Genomic DNA, 6,021 nt, shown 5'->3' with positions numbered 1-6,021 from the left:
CCATCGCACAGCTCACTGTTGGCCACAGCGCAGCCGGAGCAGACAGGAAGTGCGAGGTCTCTTTTAATCCGAGAGCTGGTGCCTCCGCCAGGATAAGCTGAAGCCTGCTGCTCGCTCTGCCTTGATGGAGTCTGGTTTACTCACAATGACAGTGAGTTACGTGGGGCAGGAGTCAGGCACATTGTGTAGACACACAGGGGTGACTGAGGTCGGGGGAAAATGTCTGATAAAGGGGTAGGGGGATGTCTAGTGAAGGTGTCCACTGGCACAGGGGTGGGGGGAGGGGGATCACTTAAAATGGCCCTGGGGTAACACTTAAAATGACACAGGATTATCAGAAGGGATTACAAAATGGTAATCCCCCCTCTAATTCAACCATGTCATTTTGATTCCCCCCTCTGATCCTCTTGTGTCATTTTAAGTGATCCCCCCACCCACCCTGATACCCCAGTGTCATTTTTTATAACCCCTAAACATGAGCGCAAAAAGAAAAAGCTACTCCATGGAGTACAAGAAAGGAATCATGGAAGACTCTTGGGGCCAAAATTGTACTGCTTTCTGCAAAGAGATGTTGAGTGTCCAATTGGTCCTAAAATGGCGAGCAGAGTATGGTAAACTCATTGAACAAGTGCACAAAGGAAATGCTAAAAAGCGCAAGTGTGGATCAGGTCAGCAACCATTATTTTCCGAGCTGGAAGACCTGATCTGTGAATGGGTTGTTGACAGGTGAGTTAGTTAATTGTGCCAACCTGGCCAATAATCACATGTGGGGCTAATTGAAAGGCAGAGGGATAAATGGGTGGTGAGCCTTGCCTTTCGAGATCTTGGGTCTCTTGCTTTGTGATGGTCGCATCAGGGTGCAGCTGCCTTAGCAGTTCCTTGCTTCAGCTTGCAAGATTGATTTCCTACAAGACATCCCCAAGGAGAAGCCAAATGGACCTATCCCGATGCAGCCCTGGGTGCTGGGTGTGGAGATCCCTGCTAGTGCTGAGATGCTTGTTCATTCACTGACTCAGCTCTCCTCCTGCAGTTGGCATCATTGCCTCTGTTTTGTGAGGTGGAGGACTTTGTGGACTGGTGTTGGGTATGGGTTAATGTTGGACTTGTGGGCTTGGGCAGCATTGGGTTGGGATGTTTTCGTGATGCACACTTTCTTTACATAAAACTCTCTTATACATGAGTTGCTGTGGATTTGTTTCTCCAAAGTATACAGACTAATACAACAGGAGAGCAAAGGCTTTGGTTGTGATAGGGCTCAGATTCAAGAATTTGCCCTTGCAATGGCACCACAGTTTGACATAGCCCCCAAAGACTTTAAAGCATCACAACACTGGCTGGATAATTTCCTTCAGCGAAGTGAACTGTCTTTAGGAAGATCCACAACGTTGTTTAGGCTGGAAGATGCTCAAGTTATTAAGTGAGCACTTGTATTCAAGTCCTTTATTGATGTTGCTGACTTCTCTAAATACAATCTTTCCAACATGATTGCTATGGATGAAACTGCAGTGTTTATAGGCCAATCATCTCAAAAAACAATTGAACAGTGGGGTGCCTCCTCAGTGTACATTCCCTCCACTGCTTATGAAAGTGTATGTGTTTCCTGTATCTTTGCAATTCATCTGGATGGTACTAAAATCCCACTTTTAATCATTTCTAAGGACAATAAGGAAAAGATTGGGTGTGTTTTGGACATTTTTATCCTTGAAACGGAAAAAGCCTAGGTCACAAAAGCAGTTATAAGGAAGTGGGTCCATTTAATGCTGCCGCTTGTTATACGAGGGAGCCAAAGAGGTCTGCTAGTCTGGGATGCAGCCAGTACTCACCACACTAAAGACAGGAAGACATTTCTTCACGAAAGAAAAATAGATCAAATAATGATTCCCACAGGAATGACGGCCTATCTCCAGGCTCTTGATATTGCAATAAACAAGCCATTGAAGGACAATTCGCGCATTGAAATTAATGACTACACTGAAAATAGAAAGGAGAGAAATCAGCGTGGAAACTTTGTTAAACCTAAACTGCAAGAGGTTGTGACTTGGGTGAAGGATTCATGGGAGAAAATCACTGACAGTTGCATTGCAAATGCACTATGAGCAGGCTACCTTGACAAGAAGTACTCATATAAGGTCAGTGCTCTTGATAAACATGAGAGATTTGGCCCACTGATTCTGAAAGAAATGGAGTCACAAGAAATTCACCAGGAATTTCAGGATTTGGATTGTTATGATGATGTTCCAGAAAATGATGTCATGACTGTCATTGAATAAATGAGTAAATGTACCATAGATTGTTGTACATGGAAATAATGGTAGTAACAAGAAATTCTTGATACTGTAGGATTCATAGTTTGTCTGGTTATGTTGGTTTGTGATGACAATTATTACCATACCATATAAAAGTAATAAATTTCCTTTTTTTTTGTTCAACATTAAAATGCATACCGTATTCTTCTTCATGAAAAAATAAGACATCCCCTGAAAATAAGACCTAGTGCACCTTTGGGAGCAAAAATTAATATGACACTGCCTTATTTTGGGGGAAACAGGGTAGGATAAAACTAAAAAGCATATAGTTCCATATGTGCCACTCTTATTTAAACATAACATTGTGTAAGTGAACAAAACAAAACAAAATCTATGCCTAACAATTGCGTTTAAGTAACACCTACACCATAATCCTATAAATCTTATGAATATATATTCCCCCACCTATGACAGTTTGTAAGCCAACCACTTCATGCCTTTATTCTCCCATTTTGGGTATCCACTTTCTATACTGCCCACTTACATCAACCCAGTGCTCTGAGGAGACAATCATATTTTTTGACGTGAAGAATCTTCATTCCAGTTGGAAACTTGTGAAATTCGCATCCATAAGCAAAGTCAAATCAAGACAGGCCATCCATAAAGTCTGAAGCAATATGCACCAGTTCACAGGCTCAAAAATCTCTTTATCTGGTCAGCTCAATATGGGCTGCCTCTCTTAACCTCCCCAGGGTGTCCATGGGACGCCTTCCCTTTAGACCATGACTCCATCACAAATTCTCAAGAACTCTAGCCCCCTTGTGCTAGGTCATGAACTTCAGACCAGTCAACCCACTTTCCTCTTCTCCTCTAGTTCCTGTGAACCAAGTCCACGGGTGTCAGTGGCCAGACTCAACCTGTCTCTTTATTGCTGCATTTCTCCCACTTTCACTCAAGTAGATCCAGGTGGTCACCTAACAAGCATCTCAGCCTGCCCACAGGCTCCCTTTAATTTTCAGTCCCAGAGAGGAGTTTTCTTCATGGTTCCAGTTTTTTTTCCAGCTTTTGACAAAGACCACTAGAGTTCAAACTTCAAATCCAAAGAGTTCCTTTTTTTCCCCTTCTTCAGTTTTTCAATCTTGCCCCCAGGCAAGTCTCTTGGAATGCAAATGTCCTGAGTACTCCAAAGTACTGGGTGGGGCTTATCTTTTCAGAGACTTCTCTGCTGGTGTGTCCCAAACTCATCTAATGATCCGATAAATGGATCAAGGCAAGTGGGCTCACAAGCTCTATTTTCATCTTCCCCAAAATAATTTCTATACATCCTCATATCTAAAATAATAAGCATAAGAAATCAGTATAAACAACATAGAATCAGATACTAAACTTAATTCTTAAAACAGTCAAGTTCAATACTTATTTGCTTATCTAAATCCTTATCTAAGCTATTCTATTTATACAAAAATATGGGATTAGATCTCTGAAGGCATCAAAACAGATCCATGTTTTCTGTCAGCCATTTTGACCTTCTGTCAGCCATTTTCCTTAAGCAGCATGGTTTCTGAGAAATTCAAATGGCGATTTCTACCCCTGAGCTCAAAATATACATTAGCACTTTCATTTTTGCCATTTCACACAGGAATAACCAAAGACTACAACCAAACATAATAATCAAAACTTCAACTCCCCATATTCTTTCCAGAAAACAACTCAGTAAACTGCAAGGATATATCTGACTTCTGGCTAGCCAAAGAAGAGGCACTACCAAAAAAAAGAAGGAAGGAACACTACCATGAGGGAGGGATCAAACAAACATCCTGGTACCAATGTGTTAGACGGGATTCTCTAGAGAAAGGAAACCAGGACACCAATAATTTTGTATATATTTATGTAGATAGATAACATAAGAAATAAACCGTTAATTAATCTATAAAGCAGTACAAATGGCTCAGTGCAACTCACTTCCGTGAGACAGATAGTACACTGGCAGTCCTTGAAGTCTTGGGGGCCCCTGGGTAATCCTCCGTGGAGCAGTTCAGGCTATTGGGTCACAGGAAGCAAATAGCAAGTGGTCACCAACAGTCAGCCAGATGACAGGGTCCAACAGTCCCTAGGTCAAGAGATGTACATTCCAGTAACGTGGCGAAGCAGGTCTTGAAGGAACCTCAAGTTACAGCGACACAGTCCACGGGTAGGTATCCCACAGATAGTGTAGCTTGCAAATTGAGGCACAGAACGAGCAAGACAGCTGAACACTGGTCTGATGATCAAAAAGCAAGAGAGAGAAAGGTGAGGCTGGCCGAGTCATTTATCTCTCCCCCCTTCAACTAATCTCACATGTGTCCATTGGCCATTTTGGCACAACAAACCTACCTATCACAGTCGGAATTTAGCCTGTCAATCAGGTGGCAGTTTGATGACCTCATCTGGAGGCGCTAAGGAGAAAAATAGCTTGTTGGAGGCCTGACACACGCTCACTCCCTGTGATACTCTCTACTGACAAGACACATGGGGTCATGTTGATGGCAGTGAGAGCCCTAAACCTGGAAGAGCCACATGGAGACACATGCCAGCACTGAGATGCTTCCACCTCCACTGGATCCATAAGACTTTCCACCCACTTGCCTGTGATCTTTCTGCATTTGGCATCATTGCATGTGTTTCCTGAGCCTGAAGAAGAATTTCTAGATTGGTATCGGACATATGGGCTAATATGGGACTTATGGACTTCATCTGGACTGGGCTGGGATGTTTTCTCAATTTTAATCGCTCTTGGATAAAGCTCTTATACACATATGAGTGCCTTTGTATTTGTTTCTCTAGTCTACATGGACTAACATGGTTGCTATGCATCAGAGCTGATTCTGCAGCACCTAACAACTTATGCTCTATTATCAAGGGGTCACTGGTGGCTCAACAAAGGAGTTCTTATGGTTTTGCATGTTAGCCATTGGGCTGCTAATCACAAGGTCAGTGGTTCAAACCCAGCAGCTGCTTCTCTGGAGAAAGAGGAAGATGGCTGTTCCTATAAAGATTCACAATCCCAGATACTGTATATACACTTTCTATGAGTCTGAAAAACTCGATGGCAGTGGGCTTGGTTTGGGTTTGGGGTGGTGCAATGATTACTCTCTCCACACTAACTGAACTCACCTAGCCACAATGTGAGAGAAAAGCCTTACAGTCTGCTTTCACAGAGATTCCAGCTGACAAAACTTCCTGAGGTAGTTCTACTGTGTTTCATGGGGTTGCTATGAAGTGGGAAGAGACTCAACAGAATCAAACAGCAACAGCATTGATTTGCTAATTTCCTCCTTTTCTTTCTGTTCTCTCCTTGAAAAACGGCTGCTAGGTGGCTGTGTTGAACTTCTGGATCTAACTTCCATGTTTATAATTGTTTTCTATTTCTTTTATTATCTTTTGCTCTATGTCCTGCGAGAATCTTTTAATTTGACATTTTAGAGCCCTGCTGTTTTTGTTTCTTTGTTTTTCCTTTCTGCTGTTCTATATCTTTATCCATTGAGTTCTTTATTTTTCATTGTCCTTTTTCATATACTTATGATTTCTAGGTTCAGCAATCAGGTCTGCTTTATAGCACCAACACTTTCCTTGTTTATGAATGTGTTAACTTCTTTTATCTGAAAATATCACTTATACTCACTTTAAAGCCTTTTACCCCCACTTGCTGTACTTACTTCTATTTCTTCATGTGTTTTTCTGTTTATTGAACTTGGTAAACTGCTTACTTTATGTCTTTTATTCAAATTTTGATGGA

Source organism: Echinops telfairi, unplaced genomic scaffold (genome assembly GCF_000313985.2).
Source record: "Echinops telfairi isolate 266 unplaced genomic scaffold, ASM31398v2 ScPeMD7_7427;HRSCAF=8465, whole genome shotgun sequence".
NCBI classification, from domain to species: Eukaryota; Metazoa; Chordata; class Mammalia; order Afrosoricida; family Tenrecidae; genus Echinops; species Echinops telfairi.
This window is presented reverse-complemented; position numbering follows the sequence as displayed.